The sequence below is a fragment of the Alligator mississippiensis genome, chromosome 1 (genome assembly GCF_030867095.1).
Source record: "Alligator mississippiensis isolate rAllMis1 chromosome 1, rAllMis1, whole genome shotgun sequence".
Classification (NCBI taxonomy): domain Eukaryota; kingdom Metazoa; phylum Chordata; order Crocodylia; family Alligatoridae; genus Alligator; species Alligator mississippiensis.
The window spans coordinates 47616744-47631778 of NC_081824.1; the positions used below are offsets into that span (position 1 = coordinate 47616744).

Here is a 15035-nt window from a genome sequence, read left to right on the forward strand (position 1 = left end):
CTCTCCTCCCAGAAATAACATATCTTTTTCCATATACAATCACATAACATCCCTGTATCAACTACAGCAGCTGCCTATGTGGAAAAAGTAGCATTAGGAAAATGTTTAATGTAATTTTAGCTTTTGCAATTTAATAACTTAAAGTGAGGAAGAGCCAGCACTATGTGATAAATAAGCTTTCAGCTGATCAGTTTAAGAGCCTCTGGAGTATAATTCCATCTAAAATATTTCTTTGATATATCTGCACAAGTAAACCATCCCGTATGCACTGGCTTGGATTTATTAGGGAGGGATTGTTGATTAAACTAGTTAGTATTGGGGGGGGGGGGTTATTTCTGCAAGTCATTAACTATGTAGCCTAATAGGCCTATTGGTTCATGATACTCCTTTCACGTAAAAGAAAACTAGAGATCTTTTCAAATTGATTAAGAAAGTGTGCTTTGTTACTTCTTTAAAGGAAGTAAAAGGATACGTTTTTATAGGGGAACAAGTAAAGCTACCATTTATTAAATTCTTTGTGCTTTAACAATTTTCTTATATTTGACTGGAGTGGTAAGAAAAACTCTATTTGTTGCAAACGATAGGGAAAAAAAAGTTTTCCCCCATCCTCCTTCACATACACAAATAATATTGCATGATATAAGAGCCCTTCTCCTGGGCTGCATGAATTACTGAACAGTACCTTGAGACAATCAGTTTCCATAGTTATGAAATATCAATATCCTCAAGCCACTTTCCTTAAGTAAAACTTTGTTTTCAGCTCCTGGTAGCCCACACAAGGATAGCAAATACAGAACTCTCTGAAAAAAATGGAGGGGTATCAGTGGGATGGGGGAGAACGTTTGGAGTTTCAGGTCATGCCTGGCATGTAAGCTTCCTACCCCAGCCTCTGTGGGACTGGGAAGAAGAAAATGCTCTGCTGTGATTCTGAGAAAAAGATAGCTGAATACACACTGATGCAGTTTTTACATAATCTCTGGATGAACTATAAGAAACCAAATATATTGAGCTCTGTAAATACATTTTCCTATTTCAGTATTTTTATGTGATCATATAAAAAAAGATTAATATCCACTTATTTGTACATGTGACTTAACACTTTGTTCTTTTAGTGATATCAGGTGGTACAGCTAAATTTTGCACCCAAAACAGGTATTGGAATTCCATATAAATTCCCTTCACTCATTTTTTTTCTATCTTACATCTTCTCCTTTACAGGATGAATTCACTCCCACCAGAAATAGCACGTGGTGATGGCATCCTAAGCTAGTGTCATCTACTTTGTGGAGTTCATCTCATAGATGAGGAGAAGTCTTATGTTCCAAAATGGTCAATGCAAACTCTGGAATCGGTTACCTGTCTTGCTAAGTATGATCTATAGATCATCTTACAGAGACTTTGGAAAATGATCCCCCTTATTTTCCACCCTGTATTTTCAGCAATTGAAACTAAAGTTGAACTTTAGTATCTTTAAGAAGTAGAGCTGATTCTCATGAACATATGATGGGAAAGTGTAACATATATTTGCCTGTACCATTGCAGAAGGAGAACACCTCTTTGGGGGAAAAAAACCCAGTGTTGTCTCAGATTATGTTTGGAGCAATATATATCGTTATCAGTAATGAAGCTGTAAACTACTGCACTAATGCCAATAGGGAAGCCATCTGGTAAGTCTGTTTATTAGAGCACAGAACTGCTTAGTTCCCTTTAAGACTCTTTTTATTTCCCTTAGAATGCTGCTGAGTAGTTGGGAGAAATATAGAGATGTTAATAAAATGATTTATGAATTTAGTAATATTGTTTCCATACACTGAAATATCTTGATAAAGAGAATAGCTTATTTTTATTGAAAACACATTTGTATAAAAAAATTCTGTGGATGAACTCTTAATTCTTGCTCTTTTCAAAAACAAAGGAGGCTGGAACTAAAATAATTTATTTATGCCTAGTGGTGGGAAGAGAAGATGAAGGACTAGGCCCTTGTTAAAATGGGACGTGGACATGATAACGCAAAAGCATGAGCAATGAGATTTTGCAATGCCAAACTTGCTAGAGGTAGTTGAGAATGTTTAGATATTCCACAATCAGTTATGGAAAGGGTTGATTCACTGAAACCTACATTTTTGATCCTCTGAGTTTCTTGGTCTAGAAGGGAATGGGAGGAAGGCACAGGATGTAGGGAGTGCAGAAACAGATTGACCAGCGGAGCACGGGCTTGAACATCATCTCTGACATTCTAGAAAGTCCCCTAACCACTAGTGTATGGGCCATTCCTAGGTGAGTAGTTTTTCACAAAGACTTACTGAAATTATTCTTTTCATTCCGGTACCAAACTCTAGCAAATTTTCTCATTTATGTGAAATGGAATTCATATTTTCTAGGCAGCCCTAAAATCTGCACCTAGTACTATCCAGTACTATCCAGTTAATTCAGAAACCAGAATCATGGGACACCTATACATGAGCAGCAAGGCTGCTCCTATGTGCTGTAATTACTTGATTAATCAAATCTACTGGAGCAAGCGCACTCCAGCAGCCTCCAGCATCTCATGTATCAGCGTCCCCACACTTCAAAATTGTGGTAGGGGCACAACTAAAGCTTGTTCAATGAGTTTTAAAGCAGCCCTGCCACCATTTTAAAGTGTGGGGATGCCGATACACAGGACACTCTGGGTGCTTTAATTAGAGCGGATCTCAGGATGCCTGTACATGAGCAGCAAGGCTGCTCTAAGTAAGGTGCCACCCACTCCCAGAACACAGGTATAAATGCACAATAGATGCAGCTGTCCCATGTGTAGTGAAATTAGATCAAGTGGAACCAGATCCCAAGCAACTCCAGGTTTGGGCTTTGATTATGCAAAAAAAAATCTTACCCCACTTTTACTCACCTGGACATAAATGGTAATAGTGTGAATATTTTAAATATAGCTCTGAGGGCCAGGCCCTTTTGAGAACAAGAACCAAATTTGTGCTGTGACTTAGTGAAATCATTCTGGGTGTATTTCCATGTGACTGAATTTAATTGTAAGTATGTAAAATCCCTATTCTGCTATACCTGAAAGGGAAAATAATAGTGAGGAAAAGGAGACGATATATTTTACTGTCCACCACATCACCAACCTTTCTCATTTTTCATAGAAACTCTTCCTTGTTCCATGATTTTGCTTATGTCCCAGCACACTTACTTGTTCCTCATTAAGTGTAGGTAGAGCAGAAACAAGTTTAGCACCCTCGGGACAAACATACTTGTCATTAAGGCTGTAAGGCTGAATTGCAGAACATTACCAATCTGGTCCATATTAAGTAAAAGAATACAAAAATATGTTTACAAGCTACCATCATTGTAAACATCATCATCAGGGATCCTGGTTTTCCCTGATAAAAAAAAAAATATCCCCAATTTTCAGTTTAAAAATGAAACACCATAATGGGGTTTCATTTTAATCACGGAAAAATGTGGATTTTGGGTTAATTTTTTTAAACCAAAAATTGGGGTTTTTTTTTAATCAGAGAAAACCATGATCCCTGATAATCATTCAATACCTGCAAATTGCTGAAGGAAGTAATTAAATAGGGTAACTTTCCATTTTGAAGCTGTCCTGAGTTTAAAACTATAGAGAGCTATAGAGCTATATTTAAAACTATAGAGAACTATTAATTTTAAAAGGTATTGTGACTCCACACAGAGCCTGTGGCAGAAGGCCACCTCTGTTTTTCCCCAAAAACTCTGCTCTGTGACAATTTGGTTAGGATGGGCCCAGCAGAGGATACACACCTTACCCTGTCTCTTTAGGTAACCTGAGCTGGATACATTCCTGAGTGAGGGAGGAAACCTGCTCCCTCTGCCTACACGACTAGCATCATATACCTGGGTGAGGGGCTTGCTCCCTGGGGAGCTAGGAACTGCCAGTCTGCCCAGCAACTAGTGATTCATTTCAAATTGGTTGGCTGACAGCCAACAGGTGCTGGCCGCCATTGGACCAGGTAAATGAGGTCATAAGGGCTATATAAGTTAAGGACTGCCCAGAAGGAGGGGCAGCAGCCATGAGGAAGACTCAGAGAGAGAAGAGCTGGTCCATCTGAAACTTGCTCTCTCTCTCAAAACTCATGATCAAGGAACTGCCTGCCTCCAGAGGGAATCTCCACCTACCTCTGGGTGATACTTGTGAGTAAGATACCTGAGATCTAACTAGATATATAGCTTGCAGTAGTTCAGATGCGTGATCAAAAGCTACCTAGCCATGGGAGTTTGCTCTATTAGGATTTCTCTGATATTGCTCTACCTGTACCCTATTCCAACCCTACCCCTTGTAAGCAATAAAGTTCTCCTTTGTACCTAGTGTGGGAGACTTATTGGGAGTGGGGCTAGATTATGCCTTGGGGTCCCCTTGGTTAGGCTGACTAAGGGAGACCACTACTTGTTCTTGAAGTGAATCAAGTACCCTTGAGGGCTACTAGGCCTGTGTTTACCAGGGTGCACAGAGCCAGAATCAAACCCAGCCCCAGGTGGTGGCAGTGGAACCCCCAAGCTAGTGGGTGTGCTCCAGGAAGGGGGTCAGCCAGACATGAGGCGCCCCCAGGGAGGCACTTGGAGCCTGGAAGGTGGTTGGGCACAGTGAGGTGGGTGGTTCAACACAGGAGTGCCCCCTACTGGCCCGCCACAGAGCCATAGCAGGAGTTGGAGATAGTTTGAGGCTTAGCTGACTGTGATGCTATGCAAGGTGTTTTGTTTTACTGTCTGATTTTTAAAGAGAAGATATACAAAATAATTTGTTCCAGTTTCACTTGTCTGGTGATTTCAGAACTCGGGGGTCTGTTTCCTCCTCATCACTTACGGATGCTGCAATCAGGACAACCAGGCAAGCAGCATTCTGGGGCTACAGGCATAAATACAATGGCAAAAATCACTGCAGGAGCAAGTAGCAACAGAGGAATAGCTTCAAACAAGTATAAAGTCAATAGCACACTTTTTCATTCAAACCTGTTTAAGTGCTTCACACAAGCCAAAAGAACTACTATATTTTCTTATGTATAATACATATTTCCCCCCACCCTCAATGGGGTACATGCATTAAGTGGGAACGTTGTTTTCTTTGCTGGAAAAGGAGCAAGCCTGGAAACACTGTGTATCTCATGCAGCTTGCCAAGATGCCTGCTGTTTGTCTGGCTCCATAAGCTGAAGGGGCAGAGTCCTGTGTTAACTGTCTCATAAGGCAGGGTAGATATTAACCCTCTTACAGCCATAGCTAGTGGCCAAGCTCTGTAGCTTGTGCCTGAAGCAACAAGTGGGCTGCTGGTAGTACCTTGATGAGGCTAGTGATGTGGAAATAATATTTTATTTACAGGAACTTATATTAAAAACTATTTAGAGTAGAGAACTAACAGTCTTGTTGCAGCCCGTGTAATGCTCTGGGGCCCAACTTCGTGTGACGCACAGTAAGTCTTCTTGGGAACATAGAGGCTGCTTGCAGATGTTAAAAAAAAAAAAAAAGCAGTGCTTTAATTTAAACTTGGTGTGTTCCCATACCCAGCCCAGCACAGGCCCAAAAGAGGCAGCACCATAGTTAGACCTGGCTGACCCAACATCTTTACAGACCGGGTGCTTAAGTGGGGCTTTTTTGGTGTTTTTATCTAATAGTTGATTGAATCAGCTTTAGCTAAAAGCACCAAAAAGCCCCACTGAAGTGCCCAATCTATACAGACGCTGCAGAGCTGGGTTGAAGTAACCCAATGCTGCTTCCACTAAAGTGTGTTTTTTTTTTTTGTTTGGTTGGTTGATTTTAATCTCTGCAAGCAACCAGAGAGTCCAGGGAGGGTGGCATCCCAGGAGGCAGCCTGAGTGAGGAAGCAAGCACTTTCTGGTGTTGCAAGAAATGCAAGCTGCCTGCTGCCATACCCAGATTGTCTCCTGGGATGCCACCCCTCCTGAACACACTGTCTCCAGGACTTATTGTATATCACACAGTTGTCTATGACTGGAAAAAATCTTTTCTTCTACATTCTGCCTTCTAAAAGCAAGGTGTATATTTTACTTGGGAGCATGTTGTTGGCAAGAAAATATGGTATTGGAAACAGAAAATGGGATGCAGACACAAAACATAAAATGGGAATGCCTTTTTTTAAGTGTTGGTAGGTACAAACTGCAATCCCAAATCCAATGCGTTTCACCTGAACTTTTGGACAATGCAAATCTACGTAGGCTTTTTTATATCTAGCTCTAAAATGAGCCAAACTGAAACTCCCAGAACCAATTCAATTCTCAAACTGGGAGAAAAGTTTGATGTCTGTATCTCCAAAGTTTGATATCCAAACTTCACAACCCATGAAATCTCAAATTTTAAATCTAAGACAGTTGAGACTTTCCTCCCAAAAATAAAAGTTCTTTAGGGAGCCTACCTGCCTGAAATGTGTAGCTCATATGTGTAGGTTCAGATAAATGCTTGTAATAACACATATGTATGTGTGTACTAATAGAAGGATGTTGTAGAGATGTCTGGTTAAAAGTTTTGGTGCAAAAAAGAAAAACCTTGATGTAATTTTTTTTATATCCTACCAGTGGGGTATAGTTTACTGGATTTTTTTAGAGATTTTAAACTGTAATATGAGAATAATGCATGAGAGTAACAATTTACATTTGTATGCTAATAGGTATTTATGTTATACTGTAGTAGAAATGTCTATCCAAATGATCAATATAGCATAACAATAGCACTCTATCATATTGTCCTATGAATAAAAATGTATTTTACCTTGTTTTCTGTGTTAAGCACATTTGAAATCAAAAGTAACAATAATATTTAGATATTTTTTCTCTGATTAGTACACAATTGATAAGTGGTGTAAAAAAGATCTGTCATTACTCTGTACTTTGTTCCAAATATTTCAGGCCATCATTTAAAAGATGCCAATTACTAAACTAAATTGTCCAAAACTTTTAAGGAAAAATGACATTAAAAAAAAAATATGTTCTGTGTTGTGCAAAAAAAAAAAAAAAGAATAATTCACTCCTTCCCTCAGTTTAGAGACCAAATCCAGCAGTATCTTTATTTATGGAACACACACACCAGGATTTGCAGGATTATATACTGATTTAAACAAAGAAAATAATATATAATATACCTGATATGGCATGCAAAAATGAGTAATGATGTCTATGAAAGATCATTATCAAAAGGCCTCAGAGGGAAAGTTCTCAAAGATTTAAACAGAAGAAAGGTTTGATATGGGAAAACAGGTAGATATAGTAATTTGTTTTTAATATTCTGGGGTTTAAATATATTATATTTCTGCAGGTTAATAACTGGTTCTTCAGACGTAGTTGTTTAAGTAATTCCAGCTGGAATGACAAAGCTTAAGGTAACTCAACATTGTTGGCATTTCATACTGATGCGGATTTTCTGTAACAATATCAAAAACCTAAAAGCAAAAATCCTCTCTCAATCAGAGACTACCAGGTTGCAGTTGTAAAGACGTGAAGAAACAAGAAGTGTAAGCACTTCAGCCCTGATCTTTCAAGAAGCCAATCAACTCCAAATGAAACCCACAGAATTTCAGGGTGACTGGTCTCTTCCAGGAATGGGCTACTAAGCAAAAGGAAATAAAAAATTAATGTTACTGCTTTCCAAATGTAATGTGTATATTTGCATTGCTGACACTGCATGGTTGTATTTATCTAATTGTATTTATCAAGTTTCCTGTTTTCTCTTTTTTAGTTTTCAAAAATGTTTGCAAATGGCTATCTGACCCCTGGCACCCCCAGATACCCTTAATCGTTTAGCGGATGAATCAAAGCATAAGGAGCTCTTTCAATAAGATTTCTGACTTCACCCTTTCAACCCAAAGAAGAACTATAAATAGATAATAATGTCCACAGTCCTAGTGCTGCTATAAATAGTTCTAAACATTTTCCCACTTCATGCTTTTGAAAAGAACATTCTCCATTTCCTTTCTTGGAGAACCCCTGGGAACAACACTAGATCACAGCTCAGAAAATATGGATATTAGTAGAACTTAACAAAGCATAGTTAGCAAATTTGGTAACAGCATCTCTCAGCTTGATTTTTGTACAAGAAAAGAGTCCAAACGCATTTGGTAACAAATTCATTTTCTTAATTCACACTAATATATCTGAGCCAACTTTTTGTTGTCTGTCTCTTCACATCGGCCACAACAATATTTTTAAGGAATTATTTTTTTACAGCTGCACAAGTGATTGTGAAAGTATCCGTGGGATTTAGCGTTCAATAGCTCTAGCACTAAAGCAAAACACATCACTTCATATTGTTTTAAAATATAAATACAACAGCCTTCTAGAGAAATCTGTCTGACTATAACATTTAAAGCAGGGGTTTAAGGTTTTCCCATGACAGCAGGCTCCTCAGCTGCAGGCTAAGTGCTTTCTGAGATTGCCTTGTTCAGTCTCCGGAGGAGGTGCCCACTACCTGAGCTGTTGCACCCCCTGCCGGCTAAGCCAGTCACGAAAAAGGCTTTGACTGAAAAGGAAAGTATTCTTAGCTGCCTTCGGAAGTGTGACATGGCAGTGCCAGGGCACAAAGTTATAAAAGAATTGTTCTGTGACTATATATAACAATGAAAGCCAAGGCTGCCTCCTGGTATAACACCGGTGCCACAGAAAGACAACAAAGAAAAATATGCATTCACTTTTGTGCAGATTAAGTCAGTTGTAAAAAGATATGGAAACATGAACGCTTGTAAATCTGAAGCCCAGGAGGAACTATTTCTAAAGAAAAACCATCTAATTGTTGCAAGGTAAATGTGCTGAATATGGCTCCCTACCATTTTGCCCTTCCCATTGTTATATTGCCTTCTTATCTTGCTTTCCACTCCTGCAGTCCTTTTAAGATAATAAGCTGCAAAGGCTTAAATATTTGTTCTAGTCTGAACGTAGAGCAATTGGAAATTGGTTACCAGAAGAGATTGTTACAAAGGATGATAAGAAATTTCGTTTTTCAAAGAAAGCTGATCAGACATCTTCTGATAGATGGACCCTTGCAGCATTCTATTTCCCCAGCACAACTCGCAGCTGAAACATTTTGAACATACAGTCTGTTTCTGAGGGTCAGAAAATTTACCCGAATGGCTCAAAAAAAAAAGTATTCATGTGAAAACAAACTCCCAGATGCCTTTATATCATTACAAAATACAGAGCGGTTCTCTGAGAGTTTCATGCATGGCTTACATGTGTGCAAAGAACAGTAATGAAAGACCAGATTCAAAATAAACATTTTAAAATTGGGCCAAAGAACTGGCAGTGATGTAGAGTTCCTAATATTAGATGGCAATGACTTCTGTAAACAAGGAGCATGAGAAGAGAAAACCCTAGCCCCACAGGACTCCAGCAGCTGAAGACAACCTCTGCTCTGTGAGGTGTAAAAAACTGTGATGACTGAGATGAACTCATCTACTGCATACTTGGACCACCTCCCAACTCACCAGGCAGAATGGATTGTAAGTTGTGATCAAAATCAACAAGGGATGTACCATGAATCCAGGTTTGCTTTGATTTAGTCTCTGTAAGTTTTATAAATGTTACTGGTATATTACTGAATCACAGACACGTTATATATAGTTATGCATGCCACTAAGAAGGCACAGAATCAAAAATTATATCCATTTCTAAAGAAAAACTTGGGGTTTCTTTTGGTATATTTTCATATCTGTATATCTATATATATATTCTTAGCTTAAATTCAGCCAGTGTGTGGAGATATATATATAACTACAGCCTCTCGATTAATTCATAGCATGGTGTGTGAACTATCACAGAGTCATAAATAATAGTAATGGGAGGAAAGTAAAGAGGTCATCCAATCTATCCCCTTGCAAGACAGGAAGTCCCATACCAGCAGATTAGTCATAAAATCCAGAGTTGATGACTTCAGCCACAGGTTGGGTATAACCGTTTACACAGTGAAGACCCTACCTATTCCACATTGGCTCATTTTCACTGCCTCAGTCCATATGTGCCTAGATTTGTGATCAATGATGTGGTCAGCTAGAACTGTGAAGAAGATGGCAAATTCTTAAAAGCTCAGAAGGTATGGCTTTGTACATGAACACAGGGAGACCAGTTTGGCCTCCTTTCAAACCATTGCTCTAGACTTTGCCAAAACTGAAAGGAAATTTTTCTTAGCTCAAATTCAGCCTGTGTGTGGAGATATAGAAACTCTCTCTCTATCACAGTTGATCAGCCTTAGGGTGAGGTGACCACTAAGTACACTCTAGTCCCCTTCCAAAATACTTGGTCCATCACAGGTTATCTGTATATTAAGGCTATTGTGAGAGTACTATGAAGGGATAGATCAGTCCCACTATTGTGATGGTCAATGACAAAGGACAGTGAGAGAAGCAAGGGTTTCTGCAGGTGGTATCTTTTAACAGATCAACTTCGTAAGGATATAGACAAGCTTTCAGACTCAACTTGTATACTTGGCATGGATATAAACAAGCTTTTGGGCACCATGTACCTTTCCTTAGGTCTAGTTACATCTCAGATGAGACCTAAGGAAGAGTACATGATGCCCAAAAGCTTGTCTGTATCTCTACCAACCATACAGTTGGTCCAATAGAAGATATCACCCACAAAAATCCTTGTCTCTTGAATTTTTTTCTTGGATCATCAGGGCTACATCACCCCAACACTTCAAAAAGAGAGTCATGATATTTTTCTATCTACCTACAGGGAGAACAGCTTGCTGAATGGAATCCTCACTTGGAGCGTTCTTTGACATCATTACACCTCGTAGTCTATATTGGCAGGTTAAAGAACAAGTTTTCCTTTATGACAGTAGCCACAAAGAGTTGTTGATATAAAAAAAAATCTTGTAAGCATCATTTCCTCTAATTTCCAAACATATGAGGAAAATAACTGTGTAATTCTGTGTAAGGCAGAATGTACCAAGCAATGAGTACCACCCAAAAATCCCCAGGGATACTCTTATGGTTGTTGCAGAGATAAAATACAGTCAAGTAAAATCTGTGCCATGGGTTTCATTTTTATCATCTCATGCTAATTATTTTTAATTCTCTGAAAACATTAGTTTTTAATGCCCGTAGTATTAATCCATGGCTCTCCCTTTTAAATGAACTAGCAGTCTCATTCTTCTCTCTCTCCCAAGTCACAGTTACTTTTGGCACTGTGACAGAAGGTGGGGTTTACGTCAGGTGACGTACTTTCCATCTGGCGTGGGGCCCCTCCCCTCAGCTCGCCTGCCACAACTTGGTGTTATTGAATGAAAGGGAGGGGTTCAGTGGAGATCCTCGTTCTGGGGGACCCAGGGACAGTAGTACTCACTGTCTGGATACGATGTTCCTCAGGGCTCTGCCTCCCCTACACCCCGTCCACTCGCCAACCGGATGGGTGCCACCTGCATGGTTTGACCATGCTCAGTTGACACCTTTTGCTAGGGGGACCAGCGTTGGCATGGGTCCTGGTGGGTAGCCTGAATTTCCTGATGGCTAGTGTCTCCGCCTCGGATGCTGATGAGCTGCGCTTCCGTAGGCTGGTGTACTCCTTGCCACCTCTGGATGGGATGCCTCTACGTTGCTCTTTACCGAAAAATAGACCACTGGAGAGGAGAGGGGCGTGGGACTGCCTCCTCCCTCCCAGCCTACTACAGGGGCTCAGCTTCCCCTGCACTGGATGCCAGCACCAAGCCAGCTGCACTGCTCCTGCTCCCCACAAGAGCCTCAGCATGCCTGGGGTGCTCTACGCTGGTGTGCTCCCTCACTTTTTTCCCCCCAGGTCCCGGTGGGGCTTTTAAATCTTCCCACAGTGGCTGTTGTGGCCGCTACAATTGGGTCGGCTTTTCCCCACCTGGGGAACAGCTGATTAAACTGCCGGCATAATGCTGACTCACATGGCCATGGCTCCTGCTCCGGCTCCGGCTGTGCCCCTGGAGGTGAGTTTCCCTGGCGAGGGGGCTGCTTGTGTGGCTTGGGGCCCGCGGGGACTTCCCCCTCCCCTTTGGGAGCCTGTGGGGGCATCTCGCTGCCACAGGCACCTATCATCATTGTATCTGAGTACCTCATAATTTTACATGTACTTCTCTTCACAACAATGCAGCAGTAGGGCATGGAACAAGGATATGTGAAACCCTGAGACCAAAATGACAACTTCAAACACAAATAATATGATAAGATGGCATAGCTCAGGGTGATGTCTTGATGCAATATTCTTGATAAACTACAGTGTGCAGCTGAATTTAGCAAGAAACCCAGCAAATAGTTACAATAATCCAACTAAAATGTTATTACAAACTATGAATTAAAAGGTCAGTTTTAGCTTTAGAAAAAAAAGGGCATAATTTGGTAGTGTTCCTAAAATGGGAAATGCAACTTTTAGAAAGACAGAAGTACAAATAAGAAACTAAGGTTTTAAACCATACTTTTGGTTAGAAATAGAAGCATAGCTAGAAAAAGAATTTCCCAAAGTACAAATTGAATCTTACTGCACATTAAGGCATGGCTCTCCCTTCATAAAACAGTGACGGTTAAAGAGAGTTATGAGCCAAACACGGGGTTTTTTTAGACTTCTGCTTTTAACCTACAATGGTATGCCTGTGTCTCTGTTTCCTTTATGCTTGTAGGAAAAAAAAATCAGTCATTGCTCACACCTCTCCTTTCTTTATGTCATAGAAAATTCTTCATTAAAAGCTCACCCTACTGCTGTTGGAGCCCTTAGTTCTATTGCTGCCAATTTAAGTAGGAGCAGGATTAGACCTGTAGACAAGAATCATCTGAAAAAAAATTGCAGCCAGCATAAAGGCACCTCTACTTCATAGAAAATAGCCTGTCAGGAAGAAGCACTTTCAATATAACCTCATTCTAAGTCTAGAAGGGTGAACTGTGACTGTTTCTAGGAAGAGTATTTTCATGTAATCAAATTGGCATATCCAGTGCTTATCTTCCTTCTGTGTTCCTGTCATCTGCATACCCCTGACTGTTGGGTGGAGAGAAATCAATGTAGATGTTCCATTATTTCAATACTGTTTCATTCCACTATTCACTCATTTAGGCCCTTCCTCTCCCTCTTAGAAATTCTGCGTAGATGGAAATGAAGGGAATGGATCCATCTGGCAGCTGGTCTGGAGCTGCAGATGTGGGAAACCCAGACTCCAGAAGCCAACCAGCCTGGGTTGGTAAGCTGACAGGAAACCAAGCTTGGGTTTCATGTGAATTTCATGCACAGTAGCGTGTATGTAGTCCATATGTGGTCCAAAATGGAACCATCCTGAAAAATGTTCCAATTTCACCAAGTCACCAAAACCTGACAAAATATTGTTTCATTAGGTTTTTTCCACTGAGATCTGTTCACCTCAAATGTTTTCCTCATTCAGAGGCTGTGTTGCTGTTAGGCCTTTACCTAATCAGCTCTCTACCCTCTGCTTCCCCATCCCTCTTAAAAAAATATGTCACCAAGTGAAGTGGATCAGCTGTGCCATGCACATTGCAGCACAGCTGATCCACTTCATGCAGCAAACACAGGTCACCCCTTGTCCTGCCCTTGATGGTATGAGATAAGGGGAGATGAGATCTTCCTGCTTTCCCTGGGTCTGGCTGAGCAGGGAAAAGTGTGAGGAAAAGTGGGTCTGGCTGGACAGGGAAGCACTTATACCTGCTCCGTCAGACTGGCTGGCTGAGCAGGGAAAGCGCCACAGAGGTAATAGATGTCCGCCGCAATAAGGCAGCGGCCTCTATTACCAACTTTTGTTGTGCCGCTGATTGTCCTTTCATGTGGAGCAACAAAGAGTATCAACATCTCTTTGCTCAGCATTTATGCCACCATAAAAAATTTTATGGTAGCACAAATGAGACGTCAGGTGATGTCTGTTTCCACCCTTGGAGCAGAGAACTTGAGAACCTCACACTGAGCAGGACAGAAGGAGAGATAAGATAATTCCTGAATTACTGAAAACCTAATAAGTTGTTTTCAAAAACCCTATTTAAAGTAAGAAACACTTTCTCTTTAGAACTAGCTATAAGGATAAGCTCCAGAACAACTAAGTAGCCATCTAGTTCAATGCATTGCTTGAAACACTAGCTAGTGCCAAATGCTTCAGGAAAAAAATAATAAAACCTTCATACACTATAAAAATGTGCTATACAGTTATCAAGTGGAAATTTTGTCCTGAATAAAGCTGATATTTGCTTTATACTCTGTTAATAGCTCCTTTAATTGTATCCTAGGTAGTCTAACTGCAGAGGCTATTTCTTATTTGAAATAGTTGCTAGTTTAGAGATCCTCTTAGCTATTTTCTGTGGGAACAGGAGTTGGAGCTAAATTTTCAGAACTCTAGTAAATCACACAACCCAAGGCAGAGATGCTTTTCTGTCAGAACAAAGATGAAAATAATATAGGATGTTTTTGTAAATAGATCTCTTGAATAGAAAGTGGGATTATAAAATCTACTTGCTAAATTCTATTTTGATCTTTTCTTTATTAAAAAAATAGATATGTAAACATTGGTGAGCAGTGTATACTGGATGGAGTGACACAGTATGATGAAGGATTATGTGGCACTATGGGATTCCTTAGACCCATTAATTGTCCATTTCCTTAACAGCATTTGAGTTTTTAAATAGGTGTCTAATTAATATTGTTTTGAAGGGCAGTAGCTGGACTCAGAAACACTGGGCACATCTACATGTGCATTTACTTGAGCCTAGTTTTACTACTAGCTTTACTACAAGATTTAATCTACTGTGCAGTAAATGATTTTGGCAAGGTGTCTACATGTGCACGGACCTAGCAGAAAATTTGCTGTCAGGTCCCTCCAGACCTGCTGTGTGCCCCTGTGGCCATCAGGGGGAACATCAGGCTCTGGCTCCAGCTGCCAGCAGTCTGGCACCCCTCTTTAAAACCCAGCCCCACTCTCTGGGCAGCCAGTTCCTGTGCTCAGAAGAGCAGTGTGGCATGCGCAGAGACAGCATGTGGCAGCTGTGTTCTTGCCCACTGTGCCTCCCTGCGCTGTGGCTGCCCCAGCCCCGGCAGCAAGGAACAGGGTCCCAGGATCC

The 15035-nt window shown here is 40.6% G+C and overlaps 1 protein-coding gene across 1 annotated transcript in view; it reads left to right on the top strand.

Annotated features, from left to right (window-relative positions):
- MCPH1 (microcephalin 1) overlaps nt 1-6752 on the top strand; it is a 228582-nt gene extending 221830 nt beyond the window's left edge. The window contains exon 18 of the transcript XR_002090579.2: nt 1219-6752. The gene's annotated coding sequence lies outside the window, so the exon portion shown is untranslated. The remainder of the gene's footprint in view (nt 1-1218) is intronic.
- The last annotated feature ends 8283 nt before the right edge of the window (nt 6753-15035 follow it).